This window comes from Leucoraja erinacea, chromosome 13 (genome assembly GCF_028641065.1).
Source record: "Leucoraja erinacea ecotype New England chromosome 13, Leri_hhj_1, whole genome shotgun sequence".
Classification (NCBI taxonomy): domain Eukaryota; kingdom Metazoa; phylum Chordata; class Chondrichthyes; order Rajiformes; family Rajidae; genus Leucoraja; species Leucoraja erinaceus.
In genome coordinates, this window is record NC_073389.1 from 46,774,255 (window position 1) to 46,801,028 (window position 26,774).

General features: G+C 44.6%; 1 protein-coding gene across 1 annotated transcript in view; it reads right to left on the reverse strand.

The window, feature by feature from the left end:
* Positions 1-7,881, reverse strand: part of igsf5b (immunoglobulin superfamily, member 5b) — a 61,719-nt gene extending 53,838 nt beyond the window's left edge. The window contains exon 1 of the mRNA XM_055645139.1: positions 6,383-7,881. The gene's annotated coding sequence lies outside the window, so the exon portion shown is untranslated. The remainder of the gene's footprint in view (positions 1-6,382) is intronic.
* Positions 7,882-26,774: the final 18,893 nt, after the last annotated feature.

Genomic DNA, 26,774 nt, shown 5'->3' on the forward strand with positions numbered 1-26,774 from the left:
ATTCCTTGGAGAGCTGGAGGATGAGGGGTAATCTTATAGAGGTGTATAAGATCAAGACAGGAATAGATGCACAGAATTTCTTGCCCAGAGTAGGGGAATCGAGGACCAGAGGACATAGATTCAAGGTGAAGGGGAAAAGATTGAATAGGAATCTGAGGGGTTACTTTTTCACACATGAGTATGGAACAATGTTCCAGGTGGGTGTATGGAACAAGCTGCCAGAAGAGGTAATTGATGCTGGGACTATCCCAAAGTTTAAGAAACAGTTAGACAGGTATATGGATAGGTCAAGTTTGGAGGGATATGGACCAAGTACAGGCAGGTGGGACTAGTGTAGCTGGGACATGTTGGCCGGTGTGGGCAAGTTGGGCCGAAGGGCCTGTTTCCACACGGTATCACTCTATGATCTAAATGATCGGCAGATCAGGCAGTGTCAGCAGAAACAGAAATAGAACTAATGTTTCAGGTTGAAGATTTCTTGTCGGGCAACTCTGTTTAACTCTGTTTTTCTTTCTACTGATCTGGCCAGTCTTGCTGAGTTTCATTTTCTGTTTGCATTATACTCTAAAACTGGAATGCTGTATCCGATCAGGCATCTGAACTTAATGCAGACAAAGTAACCGTGCTGCACTCATCAATATATCTTGCGATTTTTTTTTCAAAATACTCATTGAAGGTAGGCAGGAAATTTCACCAACGACATTGTGCTATCCCTGACTACCCTTTGTTTAGTTTAGTTTAGTTTAGAGATACAGCAAGGAAACAGGCCCTTCGGCCCACAGGGTCCGCGCCGACCAGCGATCCCTGCACATTAACACTATCCTATAGGGACAAATTTTTTTTACGTTCACCAAGCCAATTAATCTACAAACCTGTACGCCTTTGGAGTGTGGGAGGAAACCGAAGATCTCGGAGAAAACACACGCAGATCACGGGGAAACCATACAAACTCCGTACAGACAGCACCCGTCTTCGGGATCGAACCCGGGTCTCCAGCGCTGCATTCGCTGTAAGGCAGCATTTCTACCACTGCGCCACCATGACCGCAGTATTTCCTGGTGCAGATTAATTTGTCCTTCAGCATTTTTTATCAATAAATTCCTTTCCACTAACATTCAACTCACTGGACTGTAATTACCTGGCTTAACTCTGCTGCCCTGTTTCAATAAAGACAATGATATTTACTGTCATTCAGTCATCTAGCACCTCACCTGCGTGCAGCAAAGACTTACAAAATCTTGGTCCAAGTACAACCATTGGCCTCAACCCAACAATTTGGAAAACTGCCCAGGTATCTTCTGTTTCCAGAAGCAGAACATATCTAACCTGGCTAATTACCAATTTATTTGTCTCATTCATCAACAAAGTGATGGAAATTTTCATCAAACAGCACTTATCCATCACCTGCTCAGCGATGCCAAGTTTGGATATCTCTCAGGCCATGATCACAGTCTTGGACCAAGGCCCAAAGAGCTAAATTCCAGAGATGAACTGTGGCTAATGCCTTTGACATCAAGGACGCATTTGATTGAGTGCAGCATCAAGGATCCCTGGTAGAATGGAATTCAATGGACACCAAGAGGAAGATGCTTCTATAACAGGGTTTATACTTCGCACAAGGGAAAATGCTTTTGGTTGTTGGAGGGCCAACATCGCAACTCAGGACAGCACTTCAGCTGTTCCTCAGGGCAGTGCGCTGGGCTCAAACATCTTCAGCTGATTCTCAATGATGTTCCTCCCATCTTAAGGTCAGAAGTGGGGTGCTTCATTGATGATTGCACAATTTTCACTTCCATTTTCAAAACCTCAGCAAATTAGGCTGTCTATGCCTATATGCAGCAAGACCCATGGCAACACAGTGGAATGGCACAGCAGCACAGTAGTGGAGTTGCTGCCTTACAACGCCAGAGGAGGGAGTTCGATCCTGACTACAGGTGTTGGCTATGTGGAGTTTGTACGTTCTCCCTGTGACCATGTGGGTTTCTTCTAGGTGTTCTGCTTTCCTTCCACATTCCAAAAACGTTTATAGGTTTGCAGGTTTGTGGATTTTGTAAATTGTCCCTAATGGATAAGATAGAACTAACGTACTGGTGATTGCTGGTCAGCGTTGACTCATTGGGCCAAAGTGCCTGTTTCCATGCTGTATCTCTCTGGTCAATTCGTCCCTTCCCACTGAAACCACCCACCCCCTCCCTCCCCCCGGTACTTTCCCTTGCAATCGCACAAAATGCTACACTTGTCGCTTTACCTCCCCCCTCAACTCCATCCAAGGACCCAAGCAGTCTTTCCAGGTGAGGCAGAGGTTTACCTGCACCTCTTCCAACCTCATCTACTGCATCTGCTGTTCCAGGTGTCAACTTCGCTACATCGGCGGGACCAAGCGCAGGCTCGGCGATCGCTTTGCCCAACACCTCCGCTCAGTTCGCACTAACCAATTGCATCTCCCGGTGGCTCAGCACTTCAACTCCCTCTCCGATTCCGAATCTGACCTTTCTGGCCTGGGCCTCCTCCATGGCCAGAGTGAGGCCCAGCGCAATTTGGAGGAACAGCACCTCATATTTCGCTTAAGTAGTTTACACCCCAGCGGTATGAACATTGACTTCTCCAATTTCAGATAGTCCTTGCATTCTCCCTTCTTCCCCTCCCCCTTCCCAGTTCTCCCACAAGCCTACTGTCTCTGCCTCTTCCTTTCTTCCCCCCCCACCCCCCCAACATCAGTCTGAAGAAGGGTCTCGACCCAAAACGTTGCCTATTTCTTCTTTCCATAGATGCTGCCTCACCCGCTGAGTTCCTCCAGCATTTTTGTCTACCTTAAACTAAACTAAACATTGGCTAATAAGTAGCAGGTAATCTTTGCAAAGTAAAAGTGTCAGACAAGGTGTGTTTTCAACAAGAGTGAATCAAACCACCTACACTTAACATTGAATATTGCGATCAAGACTTCCAACGTTAACATCTTAGAGATTCAGTTTGGATAGGCATATGGATGAGAAGGGAATGGAGGGTTATAACCATATAACCATATAACAATTACAGCACGGAAACAGGCCATCTCGGCCCTACAAGTCCATGCCGAACAAATTTTTTTCCCCCTTAGTCCCACCTGCCTGCACTCGTACCATAACCCTCCATTCCCTTCTCATCCATATGCCTATCCAATTTATTTTTAAATGATACCAATGAACCTGCCTCCACCACTTCCACTGGTTATGGTATGAATGCAGGCAGGTGGGACTAAGGGGGAAAAAAAATTTGTTCGGCACGGACTTGTAGGGCCGAGATGGCCTGTTTCCGTGCTGTTATTGTTATATGGTTATATGGTTATATGGTTATATGGTTATATGGTTATATGACCCACGTGTCGACTGTGGTTACAAGAGCAGGTCGGAGGCTGGGAATTCTATTGTGAGTGACTCACTTCGAGACACCCTAACGTCTTTCCAGCATCTAGTGACGCAGTGGTAGAGTTGCTGCCTTACAGCTCCAGAGACCCGGGTTCGATCCTGTCTACGGGTGCTTGTCTGTGTGGAGTTTGAACGTTCTCCCTATGACCGCATAGGCTTCCTCCGCGCGCTCCGGTTCCCTCCCACTTTCAAAAGACGTGCGGGTTCGTAGGTTAATTGGCTTCTGTAGATCATCACTATTGTCTAAGATAGAAGTAGCGTAGCGGTGATCGTTGGTCAGTGCGGACTCGGTGGGCCGAAGGGCCAGTTTCCGCACAGTATCTCTGAAACTAAAAACTAAAACTATCTGTTGGGCATGCCACAAATGTGGTCAGTATTCTCCACTTGCTCGAATGAATACAGCTCCAACAATTCTTGAGAAGCTCAACACCATCTTGGAGAAATAAGCCCATCTATCTACCATCTATGAAATGTGCTGGTATGGCCCAGGCTGCGAGCCTGAGATCCTGAGAGCGATGCCGTCTGGAGCTACGCTCCTGGTAGGGCCACCTATGGTGGTAAGGTCGAGGGAGAGGTCCCTGACGAAGAGCAATCCAACCAAAACCTTAACAGTGGACAGGCAGAGGACGATGGCTGACCTTAGTGGAGCTTCACAACAGCTGGGAAGGCGGATGAAGGCTGCAGCAGAAAAGGGTCTCCGGTCGTCTTGGACTCTGTGCCACTGGATCCTGACCCAGATCTGTCAAGGACCGTGTGGTGGCTGTCTGTCCATCAGTCTCCCCACGTTAAACAAAGTCATGCACAGGCGTCCCCTAACCCTGGACACACCCATGGTCAGCCATGACCGAGGGGGGCCTAAGAAGGCCCAGGTTGCTCTGACGGCACCACCCAAACCCACAATCTCCACCACCAACAATGGCAAGGGCATTGGACCCAATCCGAACACCACCACCTACAGCAAGGGTTCCCAACCTGGGGTAAATTTACCCCGGGGGGTAAATTTTGCTTACCCAGGGGGTAAATTTGTTGATCTGGATTTGTACATATTTTTTCTCATTGACTGACTGTGTTTGGTTCTGGTATACCGGTATCTGTTCATCATTAGTTGTTCATGAATAAGTGAAATAACATTGTTATGTGCTATTAAAGTTGCCAGGAGTAAACGGGATGAAAAAGGTTGGGAACCCCTGACCTACAGCTTCTCTCCAAGTTGCACACCATCCTTAACTGGAAATATATAGCTGTTCCTTTAGCGTCTTTCAGTTTAAATACTAAGTCTCCCTCCCAAAGGTCATTGTCAGAGTATCTTCATCTGAAGGACTGCGGTGGACAAAAAATGTTGGCCTTGCCGGGGACACCCAGATCACAGAGAATGACTTTATCGAGAAAATAAAAAGCATTCGGGAAGGGTAAGGAAGACAAGAGGATGAGTGATAAAATATTAAGTAGACAAACAAACCGACTTTGTTCATGAATCTCTGGGGATAGCAGAACAGATGGATAAAGTTATAAAAAAGGACACACAGGATTCTTGCTTCATTGGTGGGGATTAAAGCACTTGGACACAGCGGCACAGCTAGCAGGGCTGCTGCCTCTATCTGGGTTCAATCCTGACCTCGAGTTTTTATGTCCACCCTGTATCACGTGGGTTTCTTCCTTGCGCTTCAGTTTCTTCTCACGTAACAAAGGCATGCCGCCAATCTGTCATGAAAAGAACACTGTGAAGCTGCTGAAGAAGGTCGGCTATTGTAAGTTGCCGTTATTGCCTAGTTGTGTGGTAGAATCTGGAGGGAGTTAGAGTCATACAGTATAGCAGTCTGGAAACAGGCCCTTCGGCCCAACTTGCCCATGCTAACCAACATGCCCCACCTAGACTGTGTAAAATCTGTGCAAAATGTGGAGGCACATGGAACTGCAAAGGCTGGAATCTTGTGTATATTATAAAGTGCTGGAGTAACTAAGTGAATCAGGCAGCATGTCTGGAAGACATGCATAGGTGACCTTTCGGATTGGGGCCCTTCCACAGAGTCTAAAAAAAGGGTTCCGACCTAAAACATCGAAATGGACAGGTCTGACGTTAGGTCTTGACCCAAAATGTTGCCTATTCATGTGCTCCAGAGATGCTGCCTGATTCACTGAGTTACTCCAGCACTTTATGATATTCACTGAGTTACTCGAGCATTTTGGGTCTACTGTGATAAATGTGTGTGTACTGCAAAGTACAATGCGGAATTACTGCGCACCAGTATGGCCACTGCATTTCAGGAAGGATGTGATGGTACTGGGGTGGGTAGCATGGAAACGTAATAGATGTAATGAAGTCTGGAACTCACAGTCTGAGGGCATGAGTGTGGCCATAAGCGGCAGGGTCAGTGAGGAATAGGTGGAAATTCAGAGTGGTGTTATCCATTTCCTGCCAGCATGGGCAAGATGGGCAGAGTAGCCTTTGCACGCTCTACATTTCTATTATTAATACAGTCAGATCTCCCAACCATCAACTGGACAGTGCCTCACAATTAACAAACTGGACAGCAGTCAGTAGCCTACCACAGGCAAGACCTCCCCTCCTGGTCATCACTGGACACCTACAGACTGTTTACTATGGCCATGATCCAAACAGCCCCTCTAGATTCTAGGTACCAACCGAGGGTCCAAATAGCCTCAGGCCTGGATAGAGTGAATGTGGAGAGGATGTTTCCACTAGTGGGAGAGTCTAGGGCCAGAGGCCATAGAATAAAAGGACGGAACTTTAGAAAGGAGCTGAGGAGGAATTTCTTTAGTCAGAAGGTGGTGAATCTGTGGAAGGCTGTGAAGGTCGTCAATATATATTTTTAAGGCAGAGATTGATAGATTCTTGATTAATAAGGGTGTCAGGGATTATGGGGAGAAGGCAGGAGAATGGGATTGAGAGGGAACGATACATCAGTCATGACTGAATGCCCCTATAACTTATTAACATGAACCTTCTTCCTACCTACCTTCTCTTCCAGCGTTTAGATTAATGAAAAGGTTTCATGCCGGGAAGGCTTCCAGCTTGTCAATCAGCTCCTAACGTTCTTTGAACCTTGCTGAGGAGCACCTTCAGTTAAATCCTGAGGGACCTTTGGAAAATCATCCCCCTCCTCTCCAGCATAAAATCCAGGCCAAATATAACTGATCCATTTATTTCCTCAGGCGGAGCCTTGCCGAACTCCATCCCCCGCTGCAGATCTACCAGACGACAAACCAGAGAATCGACTGAACTGCTTCCAGCTGTCAAGGTCACCACGGCCCTTAACTTTCAGACTCCAACTGGTGACAGCATTGTCGACTCCCAGTTAGGTTCATTCGGGAGAGGAGCCACACCCTCCACACAATGACTGGAGATTTTGACGTTTAAATCCGCCCTTTTTTCCTCAAAACTGCAGTGTTGTTATCAGGCAACTGAACCATCCTATTACCAACTAGAGAGCAGTCCTGACCTCCCATCTATCTTCAATCGGACTTTATTATACTTTATCTTATAGTAAACGTTATACCCCTTCTCCTGTATCTGCACACCGTGGAGTATCTGATTGTAACTGTCGACTGGATAGCAGGCAACAAAAAAACGTTTGACTGCACCTCGGTACACGTGACAATAATAAACAAAATTAAACTAAGCTAAACAAATGAGGGCAAAAACACCAACAGTAGCAACTTGCACTTGCACTTGCATATCATTGTTAACATAGAAAAATAAAGGCTGAATGTATTTATTTCATGCAATAAAACTCCCACAGCTACCAAACAACTTTTGGAGCATTGGCACTGTTGCAATGTAGGAAACACAGCAGCCAAATTGTGCCCAGAAAGCTTCCACAGGCAGCAATATGACAACAACACTGGCAAGCTCGGTTGTGGAGTTTTCCGCAAAGTTAAGAGAGGGCTATGTATATTCTAGGTGCAGGTATAATGCCCCAGCTCCTTTTCAAAGACCAAAAGGTTAGGAGGAATGACCAACTATTTAGTCAAAGAGATAGGTCTCAAGGAGGGCCTTAAACCTATGATGAACATTTGTCGGCACTGGGCCTGTACTCGCTGGAGTTTAGAAGAATGAGGGGGACCTCATTAAAACATACAGAATAGTGAAAGGCTTGGATATAGTGGATGTGGAGAGGAATTTTCCACGAGTGGGAGAGTCTAGCAATAGAAGGTATAGCCTCAGAAGTAACAGATGTTCTTTTAGGAAGGAGATGAGGAGAAAAACTGTGTTCAACATAATCAACCCCTACAAACTCATGACCAAGTTTCAAGACCTCTGAACGTGCCTTTGCAACCGCTTCCTTCACTTCCTCAGGAAGATACTCCTCCTTACTGACCATCAACACAGGTGCACTTCAAGGCTACGTGCTCAGCCTCCTGCACCGGGGCCGAGTATAGGCCCAGATCCAATTGCTTCTACGTCCCACCTTTTTTGTTAAAGAATTAACTGCATTCCAAACAGTAGGGAACTGGTGAGAAAATTAAGTGTACCTCTGATCTGTTCAATGGCCTGGATATGGAGGAAGTCCTTTGCTAAAGCTTCAGCACAATATTCCTGCAACTCATTCAAGAACGTCCCAGTCCACTCCCGGTTGAGCCACGAGCAGCAATCATCCGTAAACCTTGGGTGAAAGCCTGGCCTTTTTCAAAAAAAAAATTGCAGGCAGAAACAAGAGCAGTTTTCAGCCACACGGAAAAGTGTAGACAGTCCACAGAATAAACAAAGTCAAATCACAAGGCAACAAATATCGGACAGAGGGGGAAAAATACTCCTAGGACTGGAAATGAGTTTTGACTTAACAGGCTACTCCAATGACGTGTGAAAACTGAATCTTATCAACATCTGATATAAAGTGATTATTTGTGTGAGTATGTTAGAGGCTAAAGTCTACAGAAACTAAATCAAGGTTTAATATTTAACTAACCACCCACTAAGTGCATGACAGACACCAATACCTACTGGTAATACTGTTCAAGAAGGAACTGCAGATGCTGGAAGATCGAAGGTACATAAAAATGCTGGAGAAACTCAGCGGGTGCAGCAGCATCTATGGAGCGAAGGAAATAGGCGACGTTTCGGGCCAAAACACTTCTTCAGACTGATGGGGGGTGGGGGGGAGAAGGAAGGATAAAGGGAGGAGGAGGAGCCCAAGGGCGGGGGGATGGGAGGAGACAGCTCGAGGGTTAAGGAAGGGGAGGAGACAGCAAGGGCTAGCAAAACTGGGAGAATTCAACGTTCATGCCATCCGGACGCAAGCAACCCAGGCGGAATATAAGGTGCTGTTCCTCCAGTTTTCCGGTGTTGCTCACTCTGGCAATGGAGGAGACCCAGGACAGAGAGGTCGGATTGGGAATGGGAGGGGGAGTTGAAGTGCTGAGCCACCGGGAGTTCAGGTAGGTTATTGCGGACTAAGCAGAGGTGTTCGGCGAAACGATTACCCAACCTCCGCTTAGTCTCCCCGATGTAAATCAGCTGACATCTAGATACAGGTGTATCTCCTCCAACTTCATCTACTGCATCCGCTGCTCTAGATGTCAGCTGATTTACATCGGTCCGACCTCTCTGTCCTGGGTCTCCTCCATTGCCAGAGTGAGCAGCACCGGACATTGGAGGAATAGCACCTCATATTCCGCCTGGGTTGCTTGCGTCCGGATGGCATGAACGTTGAATTCTCCCAATTTTGCTAGCCCTTGCTGTCTCCTCCCCTTCCTTAACCCTCGAGCTGTCTCCTCCCATCCCCCCGCCCTCAGGCTCCTCCTCCTCCCTTTTTCCTTCCTTCTCCCCCCCACCCCCCATCAGTCTGAAGAAGGGTTTCGGCCCGAAACGTCGCCTATTTCCTTCGCTCCATAGATGCTGCTGCACCTACTGGTAATACCTTCCCTTCCTTTGATGTAATAAGTGCTTGAGCTGATTTTGTTTTGATTGATAACTCACGAATGAAAAGTAGAAAATAAGTGCTTTTCAAATGTGCTATTCCCAAGGATCCAGATAATGAAAAAAAAAAGCATTGGCTACTGACAATTGCCTTCAACAATCATCTTTCCTTCCAGTAAAGCAATAACTACATTTAAAAATGGATCATAAAATCATTCAAACCATTCCAAAAGGGGTGTGAAGCCTCAGTTGTTTATTTTAATCCTTGCTAAAGAGCCTCTGCATTATTTGGGAGAGAAGGAATTGGTTACAACAAACTGAAGAAACGTCACTCATTTCTTCTCTCCAGAGATACTGTCTGTCCCGCTGAGTTACTCCAGCATGTTATGTCCATCTTCGGTGTAAACCAGCATCTGCAGTTCCTTCCTGCACCCTGCATTACTTAACTGGAGCCAACATTGGCTTAGTATTGGAGGCAAGGGTTAGTGGTGGATGGATATTTTCTCGACTATTCTTATTACCCTAGCCTATGAAGGCATTTACAGTATATATATTACAAATGGCGATGAACCACTGAGATTGTTGCAGGTACTATAGCTGTGGTAAAAGCCTTCATAGGCATCAAGGATAGAAGTCTGGACGTCATGTTGCAGTTGTACAAAACATTGTATAAATTATCCTAAACACGAGATAACTCGCTAGGTCAGGCAGCATCTGTGGAGGGAATGGATGGGTGATGTTTTGGGCTAGGGTTCCTCTTCAGACTGATCGTAGCAGGGGAGGGAAAACGGGAAAAGATTGTTTGGAGGTACACAAAATTGCTGGAGAAACTTAGCGGGTGCAGCAGCATCTATGGAGCGAAGGAAATAGGCGACGTTTCGGGCCGAAACCCTTCTTCAAAAGATTGTTTGGATTGCGTTTGAAGTATTTTGCTCATTACAGGGCAGGGAGGAGGTGTGGCAATGGAGGCAATGTAGAGGAGATTCATTGGGATGTCATCGGGAATGAAGAACTGCAGTTGTAAGGAGAGATTAAATAGGCTGAGGTTCCTTTCACTGGAACCTAGGAAGTTGAGGAATGATCTTGTAAAGGCGTAGAAAATTATGAACGGTACAGATAGGATAGTTAAATTCTTTTTTCTAGGGCAGTATTGTCTAGAACTAGAGGACACAGGTTTAAGATGAGAGGGACATAATTTAAAGGAGTCTGAGGAGTAGGTTTTTCACACACAGAGTGGGTGGCTATCTGGGATGAGCTGCTGCAGGAGGTAGTAAAGGCAGATACGTCTGCAGTGTTTAAAATGCACATGAACAGATACAGACAGGAAAGGCATAGAGGGATATGAGCCTGAGGCAGGCAAGAGGGATTGGTGAAGAGAGGCATCATGATCGGTATGGACAAGATGAGCCGGAAGGGCCCATTTCTGTGCTCTACAGTTCGGTGCAACAAATATTTGAAGATCTTTTATTCTACCCCTGGAGTACACAGTTGGCCCTGGTGTGAATATTTATGGGATAAGGCCTCATTGTTGCAAAGTTGAAGATGTATAGCTTTCCCATTAATTCTCCTTTAACTGAGGGAGAATTTCACGTCCCAGAAGTCTTTTTTAGTGCTGTACAACTCACTTTCTCACTCAGAAAGTGGTAATTGAATCGCAAAAACTCAAGTCAAGGTCTACGGCTGCCCCATTGACACGGAGGATTCATTCCCACGCAAACCAGAGCCATGGCCATCCCATTAGCACACAGGCCAAAAACACATCATGCCTGAGCCACATCACAATTCTATTAACTTGCCTTATCACTCAATACCAAAGTACCTGGAAGTGTCAGAGACTAGAGGCCACAGCTTAAAGGTGAGAGGGGCAACGTTTAAAGGAGTTGTGCTCGGCAAGTTCTTTTACAGAGTGTGGTGGAACGTGCTTCTAAGTGTTGGTGGTGGAGGCAGATATGATAGTCGCATTTAAAAGAGTTTTAGATAGGCACATGTATATGCAGGGAAAGGAGGGATATGGATCACGTGCAGGCAGACGAGATTAGTTTAAATGTGTAGGAAGGATCTGCAGATGCTGGTTTAAACTGGAAACAGACACAATAAAATGGAGTAAATCAGTGGGTTTCGACCCAAAACGTCACCTATTTCTTTTCTACAGGGATGCTGCCTGACCTGCTGAGTTACTCCAGCTTTCTGTGTCTGTCTTCGGAGATTAGTTTAACTTGGCATCATATTTGATGCAAATATTCCAGGACCAAGGGCCTGTTTCTGTGCTGTACTTTTCTATGTTAATATCACAATCTTCTCAAACATCACAGTATAAGTTGACCTAGCGTGAGGTGAGAGGAGCAACGTTTAAAGGAGTTGTACTCGGCAAAGGTTTTCTCTTTGGTAGTTGGCTAGCAGCCTGGCCCTTATTTCCCCATGCCTTTTGTGTGGAAAATGTAGATTTTGATTGTGCTGTTACATACATGGGTGCCCAAACAACCTTGCTCCTCAATGGTTCCTGGTTTCTCACCATTTATTCTGATTCTGATATGTTCAGATTCCAGGGACCACAGTGAGATAGTTGACTAGTTATTCTGATTTTGGTCAGATTGCCAAAGGAGGTTCAGTTTCGTTTAGTTTAGTGTTGAGATACAGCGCGGAAACAGGCCCTTTGCCCCACAGAGTCCGCGCTGACCAGCAACCCCTGCACACTAACACTATGCTGTACACTCTAGGGACAATTTGCATTTATACCAAGATAATTAGCCTACAAACCTGTCTGACTTTGGAGTGTTGGAAGAAACCGGAACTTCTTGGAGAAAACCCACGCAGGTCATGGGGAGCACGTTCAAACCCTGTGCAGATGAGCATCCGTAGTCGGGATCGAACCCAGGTCCCTGGCGCAGTAATGCAGCAACTCTGCTGCTGCACTGTCGTTACACCGCATCTTGAAGGCACAAGGAAATGTTGGCAATGGGATCCTGAGCAAAACACAAAGTGTCAAGCAGCAGCCATAGGGGATGTTTTGGTGTCAGCATCCTTCTTTTCAGACGGAGGAGACTTGAATGGCACGCCGGAAAAAACTCCTGTCTTGCATCAAGAAATTTCCAGGGAATCGTTCCACATCTACAGTGAATGACAACACTTTCCCTTGCGATTACAGGAGAAGAGTTTGAGCGAGTGATATATCTCGACTTGGAAACGAGAGCCAAGCTGATGCCATAATGCCATAAAACTTCCGCTGAAAAAACTGTCTTGCTTTGTTGAGCTCATGATAAAACTCATAATAAATCCACTGCTGCAGAACCTTGTCACGAACTTGTTGCAAAACAACAATCACTCTTAAAGAAATTGCACTCATCATACCCAGATGAAGGGGAAATATTTCAGCTTGTCAGGTGGTCCAGGTATCAGGCCTATAAATATAAGATAGTCAATAATAAATCACTATCAGATTAAAAATGAACTTCTTAACCCAGTTAGTAGTCCAAGTATAAGACATGTTATCACAATTAGTAATTCTCATATTTTCTTACGACTTAGGACATTTGGTCTATTCAGGCAATGCCAACTCTCAAAACAATCCTAATCTCCAACTGGCTTAGTTTTATTTAGTTTAGAGATACAGCGCGTAAACAGGCCAATTCCCAATCACTAACACTATCTAACACTAACACGCCTACTTCAATTACTTCCTCTGGCCGTTCGGTCCATATACCCACTACCCTCTGTGTGAAAAAGTTGTTGTTTAGGTTCTTTATACATTTTTCCCCTCTGACCTTAAACCTATGTTCTCAGCTTCTTGATTCCCCCCACCCTCAGAAAAAGACTTTGCATTCAACCTTTCTATTCCCCTCGATTTTACATGCCTGTATAAGATCACTCCTCGAAGGAATAAAGTCCTAGCCCACACCAAGGAATAAAGTCCTAGCCTGCCCAGCCTTCCCCTATAGCTAGGCCCTCAAGCCCTGGCAACATTCTCTGTAAATCTCCTCTGCCCTTTTTCCAGCTTAATGGCATCTTTCCTGTCACAGTATGACTAAAACTGAACATAATACTCGAAGTGCGGCCTCACCGATGTCTTGTATAGCTGCGTGGTACCCCAACCAGTGGGAGGCACAGTGGCACAGCAGGTAGAGCTGCTGCCTCACAGCAACCAGAGACCTGAGTCCGATCCTGACCTCGGCTGCTGGTTGTGTGCAATTTCCACATTCTCCCTGTGATGTGTTCCCTGTGAAAACATGAAGAAACAACTGCAGTTGCTGGAAATCTGAAATAAAGACAAGAAATGCTATGAATGCTCAATAAGTCGGGGAATGTCTGTGGAAAGAATAAATGCTTCAGATCAAAGACCTCATGTCAGATCAGCAGACTTGGTAGAACTGCCGCCTCACGGCGCCAGAGACACGGGTTTGATCTTGACCTCCGATTATGTATGTGTGGAGTTTGCATGTTCTCCGTATGACCGCATGGGTTTCCTCCGGGTGCTCTGGGTTTACTCCCAAATCTCAAAGACGTGCAGATTTATGGGTTAACTAGCCTCTGTAAATTGCCCCTCATACGTGGGGAGTGGATGAGAAAATTAGATGAAATAGAACTAGTGTAAATGAGTCAGCATGGATTTGGTGGCTGAAGGCCCTGTTTTCATGCAGTATCTCTAAACTCTAAAACTCTTGCCAAAGAAGACGCCAGGAAACTCTTTGCACATCAGATTTTCAAAATAGTGTCAGAGAAATCAATAAAGCTGCATCCAAGGGGGATCAAGGTGACAGTTTGCTGCATACTTTGCTAAATAGCAAGATTGTGGGCTTGTTCGAAGGTCTGTATTTTGCTTAGCATTGCTGATTTAGAGTATGAGATTAGAAGATAACCTCTGAAGTCTCGGAGTGCAACATTAGCAAAAAGCTGTGTTAATCCTAATGTATTAGTAAATATGCTGAAGGAAATTCTGTCCATTATTTTTACGGCAACGTTAATCAGAATTTGAATGGAAAAGGCCAAGACCTTTATTTAATAATGGCGATTTAGCGCATACATCCCATTCACTATTAATAACACACAATGTAATTTCAACCCATAATTCAAGAAACATGGCAGCTTGAAGGTTTTTCTTTTTACTGATTTTACCTTCAGGTCAAATTCTTGCAACATGAAGATTTCTACAAATCATTGCAAAGCCCCTCCTAATCCAAAGGAAAGCACCATTGCAAGCTCCCATCACACATTTCTTTGCCTAAAAACAATTATAAGGACTGAATTTCTCCCTGGAAAGACTCTAACCTATAGGTAATTCCAAACCCACGGCAACATGGTTGATTCTTGAGCAGAGCATGAAAAGCTGACGGAACTCAAAGGGTCAGGCGACATCTATGGAGGGAATGGCCAGGCAATGTTTCGTGTTGGGACCCTTCTTTAAACTGATAGGACTAGGGAATAGAAAGCTGAAAAAGAGAGGTGGGAGCAGGACAAAGCCAGGTAGGTATTAGGTGAGTACAGGTGAGAGGGCTTTGAACGGCAAATGGATGGATTGAGTGACAAAATGGTGAAAAGGAGATAAAAGGAGAGAAGAGGAGGAATGTAGTGTAAAGTTGGAGAGTAATGGGTGGAAAGGATCAGTGGAGGGGAAAGAGAGGGATACGGGAATGTGCGCAGGAGGGGAAAGGAGTTGGATGACTTGGAGGTGGGTGGGGAAATGGTGGGACAAAGGGGAGGGAAAGTGATTACAGGAAATTGCAAAATCCAATGTTCATGTTGTTGGGTTGTAAGATGAGAATGTGAATATGAGGAAGTGGAATATGAGATGCTGTTCCTCCAGTAAGCGCATGGCCTCACTCTGGCAATGGAGGAGACCAAGGATGGAAAGATCAGTGTGGGAATGGGGAGGGGAGTTAACATAATGGTTGACAACAGTGTGTCTTCACGGTTAGTTCTTAACTACCCTCTGAAAAGCTTAATCAACTTATCCAATTCAAGGATACTACCTAGAATTAAAAGAATAAAAATAAATTGCTGTTGAGATGGCATGACGCAAGAACAACAAAGACAGGTTAGTAGAATCAAAGCAGCAGAGTTTAATGTTACATGGAACAAGGTCTTTCTCACCCAATGTCTGAGCCAGTTCTTTGATATAGCTTGCTCCCATTGCACAGTTCTCTACCTCTACCACCAGAGAGTGGTGAATCTCTGGAATTCTCTGCCACAGAAGGTAGTTGAGGCCAGTTCATTGGCTATATTTAAGAGGGAGTTAGATGTGGCCCTTGTGGCTAAAGGGATCAGGGGGTATGGAGAGGAGGCAGGTACAGGATACTGAGTTGGATGATCAGTCATGATCATATTGAATGGTGGTGCAGGCTCGAAGGGCCGAATGGCCTACTCCTGCACCTATTTTCTATGTTTCTATACTATCTACATACTATTTTTTTCCTTCAGGTTTTTATAAAGCTTTCTCCAGTGCTGAATTTCCCCAGGGTCAAAATTGCAATAGTTGTGCCAACTCAATGGTGCCCTCTGATGATCATCTTGCTGTAATTCTTCTGGTTGACATTGGGATAGAGGTTATAATAATCAAGGCAAATGCATGGATCTTCCAGCTTTCATTTCCAGTGACCTATCTGTCCTTATTCCGGCACCCATGGTACAGAACATTATATATATGGAATAGAATATAAGACTAGACAAAAATCTTCAAATACTCTTTTCCTCAGGCAACGGATAACAATTCCTGTAGTGGGTTTTGTCAACAGTGGTTGTCCTCCATGACATAAGAAGGACAAATTCCAAAATCAGCGAACTTGTCCCAATTAATCAGGATCTCGTCATGAATCTTCAATATTGTGGAGTGGCCTCGTGCCATGGAGTCAGATTGGTCAAGGGCCTTTATCTATTGAATGCTGAATGTAAAGCCTATCCTCTCACAAGCTTTGGTGAAGGAATCAGCAATGGTTTGAGCTTGGCCTCCAATTATGAACAAATATAAGTGACACTTGCATGTTACAACCTGAGGAATAAATTGTTATGATCTTGGTTCAATGGTTTAATGGTACTTTATTGTCACATGTACAGAGGTACAGTGATTTTTTTTGTATACAGTTCAGTACAAGTATCACTGTACATGAACACTTAGATGCCTCTTAGATAAGCATCTCTGATACACTACAAGTGTATCACTGTACGCTGAGACAGTGTACACAGTTGCCAGTTTTGGGGCCATTTTCAAGTCCCAGTTGTATGTGCAGGGTTCTTGGCCTGTCCATGAAGGCCTGTTGTCTTGTCAGCATTGTAGAGTCGGCCTGGCCAAGCGTAGCCATGGTGCCCTCCACCACTGCAGGCCACGTCCGGCCCACGAGCTAGGCCTCGTCCAGCCAAGCCCCTGGCTGTTGCAGGATGTCCGGCGGCCCACTCCACCATCGTGGCACTGCACTGGCTCCCACAGCCGGTCTGCTGAGCGGCCCTCCATCCGACTTCCTCCTCTACGGGCAGGTGAGCCAGGCCTTCTGCCGTGAAGAGATGATCAGCCTTGCACCTCTCGACCACCTTCGCCAACTCTCGCCTCTTCTGGGCGGGCCCCCGGTCCGCAGCAGGCAAAACGGGCTTTCCAGGCGGGTCGAAAATGTAACTTTCTCTTTTATTATGTATATTAGTCTCTCGTGACAGGGAGCTCACTGAAAACGAGGTGTAGCCTTGCAGTGAAAAAGATTCAGAAGGGTGGTAGGTGCAGGAGCACAGCCTTACTTGACCCCAATATACAGAGGTTGGGTCCCTGCAAAATCCAGAACTGATTATGCGTTACTTGTTATCATGGGGCAGAAAAAGCTTGATGATACATTTTTGAGGCCAAGAAGTTTGAGGTGGATCTTCCTTAGTCCCTTATATTTGTTAGAGTCAATAATTTTGGAATCGCCTGGAACAGATCTTTGTATGGTGGTATGCAACATATTCACAGATAGAAACGGTTCAGTAACAGTAAGAAAGATGGCTACAGGTGAGTTTATCATTCACCCATTAAAAAGGTATTGCATTTATGCTCATCTTTCACAATCTCAGGATGTCAGAAAAGCTTCTTGCAGGTAATTGTGTACATTGAAAGGGTAATCACAGTGCATTTCAGGAAACAATCACAGACCTGGCAGTGGAAGTACTTAGCTTTGAAGAAATCCAGAATTGTGATCAGATATTATATGGCACTTTGTGCTGAACAAAGTGCAAGCCAGGAATTGGAAAATTAAAACCCAGGTAATTAGGGTTCACCTGGGCTTTATGACGTTCTGCTAATTGAAGTAAAGTCAGACCATGTTGCATACCTTCCTTCACCAGGGTCTAATTTGCCTTGCTCCTTCTGGATTGCTTCATTTTTTCTCCAGAGCTCTCCCTAAATACACCCTGGTGACCTCTCAGCTTAGTCTAACATATAATGTGTGCTCGTTACAAGCTAAATGATCTCTCTGGACTCGGAGGAAGCCTCTTTGGTGAGAACTGTACTTGTAAGTCAATGTCTGTCCAGAAAACAGACAGAAACATGAATTGCACAGTACAGTTAACAATAAATATAGTGTTGGGAAATGGAGTGCCAGCAATATTATTTAATTTAGAGATACAGCATGGAAACAGGGCACTTGGCCCACCAAGTCACACCAACCATCAATTACCCATTCACTTCCTGCACACCAGGGAGCAATGGTGCAGAGACCAATGAACCTACAAACATGCACATCTTTGGGATGTGAGAGACAGCTGGTTGCAATCCCACGTGGACACAGGAAGAACATGTAAACTTCACACAGACAGCACCCAAAGGCCTGGATAGTGGATGCTGAGAGGATGTTTCCACAAGTGGGAGAGTCTAGGGTCATAAGGCATACTCAGAGGAAAAGGACATATCTTTAGAAAGGAGATGAGGACAAATTTCTATAGTCAGAGGGTAGTGAATCTGTGGAATTCATTGCCACAGACGGCTGTGGAAGCCAAGTCATTGGGTATTTATATAGATTCTTGATTAGTAAGTGTGTCAGGGGTTATGGGAAGAAGGCGAGAATGTGGTTGAGAGGGAAAGATAGATCTGCCATAATTGAATAGTGGAGTAGACTTGATGGGCTGAATGGCCTAATTCTGCTCCTATGACTTATGAACTTATGAAGGTCAGGATCAAACCCAGATGTCTGGCACTGTGAGGTTGCAGTTCTACACGCTGTGTTACTGTGCCACCCAGCATAGATGATAATCAGAAGAATGTTTTATTGGGTTGAGGGAGAGTTAATTTGAAAGGCAGATTTTCTTAAACTACTGACCTCATCAACGCTCCAGTGATGCGTCCACGTGGGGAACAGTTCTCTGGAAGGGTCTTGAATACAAAACGTTCTGACACAGAGGCCAGATCACCACCGCTGAGAAGCAGCCAACGGGAGCCATCATTCGCCAGTATTATCAGTATTGATGAGAGACAATCTAAAAGCGATCTGGACAATTGAGCATCCCTGTGGATCTTCAGCCATCACATCGACCTAATGATGCTAGGACTTTATTTAATTCCTGCCTTGATGCAGTGATTCACTTACCTTCAGCAAACGCCTGCTAAGCATTCCATCGCCAATAATCTATCTGTAATAATTGTGTGCACCCATCCTTGTATTAGTAATGCACTGAGCACAGTAATTCTGTACAAGGCCTCAGTCAAAGGAAGCGGATGGCAGTGAACATAAATATATTATTTTCTACATCAGCAGTACTAAGCAATGTGCGTTCTTTAATCAATTTGGGAATTGGCACATGTAAAGTGCAGTCAACAGGAGTACAGCGCTCCCTTCTCCCACTCCATTGTCATTAAGTATATTAAGGATGAATGCATTTGCACTTATGTGTATAATATGCATCTGTTTAACATTCACCACTGTCAGCAGTCAAATTTAAATCCCTGTGCAGAGTAGAGGAATCGAGAACCAGAGGGCATAGGCTTAAGGTGAAGGGGGAAAGATTTAATAGGAATCTGAAAGGTAACCTTTTCACACAAAGAGTGGTGGGTGTATGGAATGAGCTGCGAGCAAGTAACTGAGGCAGGGACAATTGCAATGTTTAAGAAACAACTAGTCAGGTACATGAATATGACAGGTTTAGAGAGTTATGGGCCAAACACAGGCAAGTGGGACTAGTGTAGATGGGACACGTTGGTCGGTGTGGGTAAATTGGGTCGAAGGGCCTGTTTCCATGCTGTTTGACTCTATGGCTCTCTCCTGGAATCTGGGTTTAGCTGAAATATATCACATCAGTGTAACAATAATAGTAATGTTTAGTTTGGCCAATCCTTGGCAATGTGAACCATTCAACCATTATGGGCGGCACAGTGGCGCAGCGGTAGAGTTGCTGCCTTACAGCGCCAGGCACACAGATTCAATTCTAACTATGGGTGTTCTCTGTATGTAATTGGTATTTTCTCCCTGTGACCACATGGGTTGTCTTCGGTTGCTCCGGTTTCCTCCCACATCCCAAAGACGTCGAGGTTTGTAGGTTAATTGCCTTCTGTAAATTGTGAATTGTCCCTAGTGTTGGATAGAACCAATTGGTCGTTGGCATGGACCCAGTGGCCTGAAGGTCCTGTTTCCATACAGTATTTCTAGACTGAACTTAAAAAAACGTTACAGAAAAATCCAACGTAGACAAAAATGCTGGGGGAATGAAGCAGGTGAGGCATCATCTATGGAGAGAAGGAATAGGTAATGTTTCGGGTCGAGACCCTTCTTCAGACTGATGTCAGGGGGGAGGGTGACAGGAAAAAGAAAGAAAGAGGCGGAGACAGTAGGTTGTGGGAGAGCTGGGAAGGGGAGGGGAAGGAAGTAGAAAGCAAGGACCATCTGAAATTGGAGAAGTCAATGTTCATACCGCTGGGTAATTTCTCTAATTTACACAAAATACCAAAGTAACTCAGCGGGTCAGGCAGCAATCCTGGAGAGAACATGGATAAGTGACATTTCAGATCAGGGCTTTTATTCAGACTGGGATAGGTAACGTTTCAGGTCAGGACCCTTCTTATTCATTTTACCAGACGTGTGCATCTCTGGCCAGACAAGCATTTATTGCTTATCCCCAATTGGCCTTGAGAAGGTGGAGATGAGCTAAGCGCTATTATGCTTTTGGAGGAAGTGTTCTGAAAATGGCGACAGGCAGGGATTTGCAGGAGTTAAACTTAGACACAAAATAATATGAATATGGTTCAATTTAAGACTGGAAGCTCTTCACCCTGGTGCCGGGGTAGTTAGGGCTTTAGGAGCTTTTGTTGGTTTAGGCCATTAACTGCAGTAAATCGTATGGATGGTGCGTACTGTAGCTACTGTGCACAAGTGATGGAGCAAGTGTGAGTTGTGGGCAATGGCAGCGTGCCAATCAAACAGGCTGCTTTGTCTTGGATGTTATTAAACTGATATACTGTAATTATATGAAGCATTACGTGTGCTGTGGAACAGAAGGATTGCCCGCGTTAAGCCATTTAGTTTTTTAATTTAAACTTTTCCAAATTTAAATTGGGGAAGATTTGAATGGGAAGCAATTTTCAGCAATCTTGGAGCTATTGAGGCGTTTCACTCCAGCAGTGGATTGAGAATACTCCCACTCAGCCATGTCAGCAGATAGCAAAGCGTGGAAGCAGTGCATCTGAATTGCCCACACGTCCCCAGGGAGAAGATTTCATAAATTGACCTCTGGTATAACACAAGCTGGATGCAAAGTTAAGCTTGTCCTACGCTGCTGCAGCATGGAAAGAATGCCCTCTGCTGTACTGGTAAGAATTTCACCATAAGATTAAATTATATAGTACACTAATTCCATACTTCCAGCTGAAATGTGTGCTTAAGACTGTAACACTGTTTTCTATTATATTTCAACCTCGCACCTGCAGTATGAACCACTTAAGCACCAATTTATGGTATAGGTTTAATATAGGCATAGAATTATAGCCATACAGCATGGAAACAGACCCTTCAGTCCAATTTGCCCACACCGACCATCATGTCCCATCTGCATGTTCCACTTGCCTGTGTTTGGCCCTTGCCCTTCGAAACTTATCCTATCCATGTATCTGTCTAAATGATAGTACCTGCCTCAACTACCTCCACCGGCACTCTTTCCACAGACCCACCACCCTTTGTTTAAAAAAGTTAGCCATCAGGTTCCTATAAAATCTTCCCCCCCCCTTACACTCCAGTTCTCGATTCTCCTACTCTGGGCAAGAGACTGTGCATTTACCCGATCTATTCCTCTCATGATTTTGTATGCAGTCCCTGATAAGATTTCTTTTTTTCACTCAGACTTTAAATTAGGTTCCTTCAATATGAAGATTTTTCGTAGATGCAGTACACACCTTAAAGTGACGTCATAAAAACTGATATCACCTTCCAATTGTTGATATGAATACATAAGGAACAGGAATGGGATATGGCCCTTGGAGCCTGCTCTGCTAGTCAATAAAATTGTGGCTGATAGGATAATTGGTCCTAACTGTATCCCCCCCCCCCCCCCCCCCAAACACTTTCAGCAATGCAACATATGGAAATTACTGGTAGTCAAAAGAGCCCTGGTGACAGGAAACCAGACTGCGTTCTGCAGAGTTAATGATGTTTACCTTTCTGCAATGACCTTCGCGCACTAAATATATGTTGCGGAAGAACATTCCTCCTCGTGGAGAGGGTCAAGGGAAATATTAATGTTAGCAATGCTTATTCATTCAGGGGCAAGGGGAAAGATTGAAAACTTGAAATTAAAATTATGCGTCGGGAATGTTTGCAAAAAGTATTAAAGGACTAATTTAAGATAGGCACAAAAAGCTGGAGTAACTTAGCGGGACAGGCAGCATCTCTGGGAGAAGGAATGGGTGACATTTCAGGTTGAGACCCTTCCTCAGACTTAATTTAGTTTAGTTTAGGGATACAGTGCGGAAACAGGCCCTTCAGTCCACGGCGACCAGCGATCGCTGTACACTAACACTATACCACACACTGGGGACAATTTACTGAAGCCAATTCATCTACAAACGTGTACGTCTTTGGAGTGTGGGAGGAAACTGAAGCACCCGGAGGAAACCCACGTGGTCACAGGGAGAATGTACAAAAACTCCGCACTGACAGCACCCGTAGTCAGGGTCGAACCCGGATCTCTGGCCCTGCACCACCATGCCGCCTCAGTGTGAAGGTGTGAACCATGGTGGAAAAGTAAAATATCTCCTATCTCACTTGACTACGTCTCATAAAGTGTGCGCCCTTGAGCTGAATCAAAGCAACGAGGCCACCGCGGGGTTAAAACCCGTGGTAATTCGGGAATTAAAAAATCCAGTCAAGTCCTATGTAACCCACTCCGTTCAGAAGATCATTGAAAGGACTTGAAAAATTACCCTTTTCAGATATTGTTGGCTTCAATCTAGACACAGATTTAGCTTTCATTTGAAAGAATAAACCTTCCCAATATGCAGCATGGCTCCTTGCCACTGCTTCGTTGACTGGATTTTAGGACAGAAAGATCAGACATTTGGCTCTCACAGGCCTGATCTGCCAGTGAATTGAATACGGCTAAGCTGAGCAGCTACTCAACCTTCTCATGATTGACAGTGGTGCATGATAGTCAGAGGGTGGTGAATCTGTGGGATTCATTGTTCAAGCCAATGGATATTTTTGATGCAGAGATTGATAGATTCTTGATTAGTATGGGTGTCAGGGGTGATGGCGAGAAGGCAGGAGAATGGGGTTGAGAGGGAAAAATAGATAGATCAGCCATGATTGAATAGCGGAGTAGAATTAATGGGCCGAATGGCCTAATTCTGCTCCGATAACATGATCTTATGAGGATACAGCTGCTGTCTCACAGCATCAGAGATCCAGGTTTGATCCTGACTTCAGAAGCAGTATGAAGTTTGTACATTTGCTGATGCTAATATATAGTTTGTGCTACATTACAGAAAATATGTTTTTTAGGAAAGGTTTTAGCGTTATATGAAAGATGTCGTCAAGCTGGAAAGCATGCAGAGAAGATTTGCCAGGATGTTGCCAGGACTCAAGAGCCTGAGCTATAGGGAGTGGTTGGGCAGCTACGACTTTATTCCTTGGAGCGTAAGAGGGTGAGAGGTGATCTTATAGGGGTCATAAGAACATGAGAGGAGCAGATAGGATAAATGCACAGAGTCTTTTATCCAGAGTGGGGAATTAAAAACGATAGGCCTTTGGTTAAAGGTGAGGGGGGAAAGATTTAATATGAACCAGAAGGGCAATTTTTTTTCATAAATGGTGGTAAGTTTTTGGAACAAGCTACCAGACGTAGTTGAGGTGAGTACTATCACAATGTATAAACACATTTGGACAGTATATGGATACAATAGGTTTAAAAGGATATGAGCCAAATGTGGGCAAGTGGGACCAGAGTAAATGAGACATGTTTGCCGGCATGGGCAAGTTGGGCTGAAGGAACCACTTCTGCAACTTATAACTCTATAACTTATAGAGTCATAGAGCAAGGAAACAGGGCCCCAGCTGATCAATGCTCAGCAAGATGCCTTAATATGCTAGTCCCATTTATCACTGTTAATAAACTATCCAAATTGTTCATCCCAGTTTGGCAAAATAATAAATCAGGGAAGGTAGTGCATCTGTGGATAACAAGGGAAATCAGGGATAGTATCAAAGCAAAAGATAAAGCGTACAAATTAGCCAGAAAAAACAGCCTACCAGAGGACTGGGAGAAGTTCAGAGACCAGCAGAGGAGGACAAAGGTCTTAATTAGGAAAGGGAAAATAGATTATGAAAGAAAACGGGCAGGGAACATAAAAACTGACTGCAAATGTTTTTATAGATATGTGAAGAGAAAGAGATTAGTAAAAACAAATGTTTTGCAGTCAGGAACAGGTGAATTGATCATGGGGAACAAGAACATGGTGGACCAATTGAATAACTACTTTGGTTCCGTCTTCACCAAGGAAGACATAAATAATTTGCCGGAAATGGCAGGGGACAGCGGGTCAAATGAGATGGAGGAATTGAGTGAAATCCAGGTTAGCCGGGAATTGGTGTTAGGTAAATTGAATGGATTAAAGGCCGATAAATCCCCAGGGCCAGATAAGATGCATCCCAGATTACTTAAGGAAGTAGCTCCAGAAATAGTGGATGCATTAGTGATAATTTTTCAAAACTCTTTCGATTCTGGAGTAGTTCCTGAGGATTGGAGCGTAGCTAATGTAACCCCACTTTTTAAAAAGGGAGGGAGAGAGAAAACGGGGAATTACAGTCTAACATCGGTTTTGGTTTGTCTAACATCGGTAGTGGGGAAACTGGTAGTCAGTTATTAAAGATGGGATAGCAGCACATTTGGAAAGTGGTGAAATCATTTGACAAAGTCAGCATGGATTTACGAAAGGTAAATCATGTCTGACGAATCTTATAGAATTTTTCGAGGATGTAACTAGTAGAATGGATAGGGGAGAACCAGTGGATGTGTTATATCTGGCCTTTCAGAAAGCTTTCGACAAGGTCCCACATAAGAGATTAGTATACAAACTTAAAGCACACGGTATTAGGGGTTCAGTATTGATGTGGATAGAGAACTGGCTGGCAAACAGGAAGCAAAGAGTAGTAGTAAACGGGTCCTTTTCACAATGGCAGGCAGTGACTAATGACGTACCGCAAGGCTCAGTGCTGGGACCCCAGCTATTTACAATATATATTAATGATTTGGACGAGGGAATTGAATGCAACATCTCCAAGTTTGCGGATGACACAAAGCTAGGGAGCAGTGTTAGCTGTGAGGAGGATGCTAGGAGGCTGCAAGGTGACTTGGATAGGCTGGATGAGTGGGCAAATGCATGGCAAATGCAGTATTATGTGGATAAATGTGAGATTATACACTTTGGTGGCAAAAACAGGAAAGCTGACTATTATCTAAATGGTGGCCGATTAGGAAAAGGGGAGATGCAACGAGACCTGGGTGTCATGGTACACCAGTCAATGAAAGTAGGCATGCTGGTGCAGCAGGCAGTAAAGAAAGCGAATGGTATGTTGGCATTCATAGCAAAATAATTTGAGTATAAGAACAGGGAGGTTCTGCTGCAGTTGTACAGGGTCTTGGTGAGACCACACCTGGAGTATTGTGTACAGTTTTGGTCTTCAAATCTGAGGAAGGACATTATTGCCATAGAGGGAGTGCAGAGAAGGTTCACCAGATTGATACCTGGGATGTCAGGACTTTCTTATGAAGAAAGACTGGATAGACTCGGATTGTTCTCGATAGAATTTAGGTGAATGAGGATCTTATAGAAACTTACAAAATTCTTAAGGGGTTGGACAGGCTAGATGCAGGAAGATTGTTCCCGATGTTGGGGAAGTCCAGGACAAGGGGTCACAGCTTAAGGATAGAGGGGAAATCCTTTATAACCAAGATGAGAAGAACATTTTTCACGCAGAGAGGGTGAATCTCTGAAACTCTCTGCCACAGAAGGTAGTTGAGGCCAGTTCATTGGCTATATTTAAGAGGGAGTTGAATGTGGCCCTTGTGGCTAGAGGGATCAGGGGGTATGGAGAGAAGGCAGGTACGGGATACTGAGTTGGATGATCAGCCATGATCATATTGAATGGCTGTCAGGCTCAAAGGGCCGAATGCCCTACCCCTGCACCTATGTTCTATATTTCTATGTTTCTATCCCTCCAAACCTTTCCCATCATTGAGCCATAGAATCATACTGCTGAGAAACAGGGTCCTTCAGTCCATCTCGTCCTTGCCAACCAGGATGGCCCATCTAAGTTATTCCCATTTGCCCATATTTGGCCCATATCCCTCTAAACCTTTCCTATCCATGCACCCGTCCAAGTGCCTTTTAAATACAATTTTAGTACCTGCCTCAACTACCTCCTTTGGCAGCACATACCATACACCCATTGTCCTCTGAGTGACAAAGTTGCCCCTCAGGTATGTCTTAAATCTCACTGACCTGAAACATATGGCCTCGTGTTCGTGATTCCCCTTTCATGGGTAAAATATATTGCATTCACTCTATCTATTCCCCGCATGATTTTATACCCTTCTATATGAAGATAGAAACAAGGGTGGTCCTTTGATCTTGGCTGATGGGTCTAACTGTATTCAACCAAACTCTAACCTAAGGAATGCATGTAGAAACTTCAGGGGCATCTTGTGTTGGTTTATTAGTAAACACAATGCAAAAGAAGATTATTCCTCAATATTGAAACAAAACCTTCAGTACAGCAGCAAAGAGTCGATCTAATTTCTAATGTTGTTATATTAATGGATAACTCTATTGGTCATTTTAAAATAAACAAGCCTCTTTCTTTAAAAGAAGGGCAGTAGAGCTAATAGGACTTGATGTTTCAATCGCTTTAGTAAGTCGGCACTCTTGATATTGGCAGTGGGATTGGAGTGGTGAAAGGTAAGGTAGGTACTTCATCAGTGTCATCAGGTGGGCACTCTCCTTCGTGACGTTTCATTGATAAGCCCACAACGCTTCCAGAGGGCTCAACGGTGATATCTGGCATCCC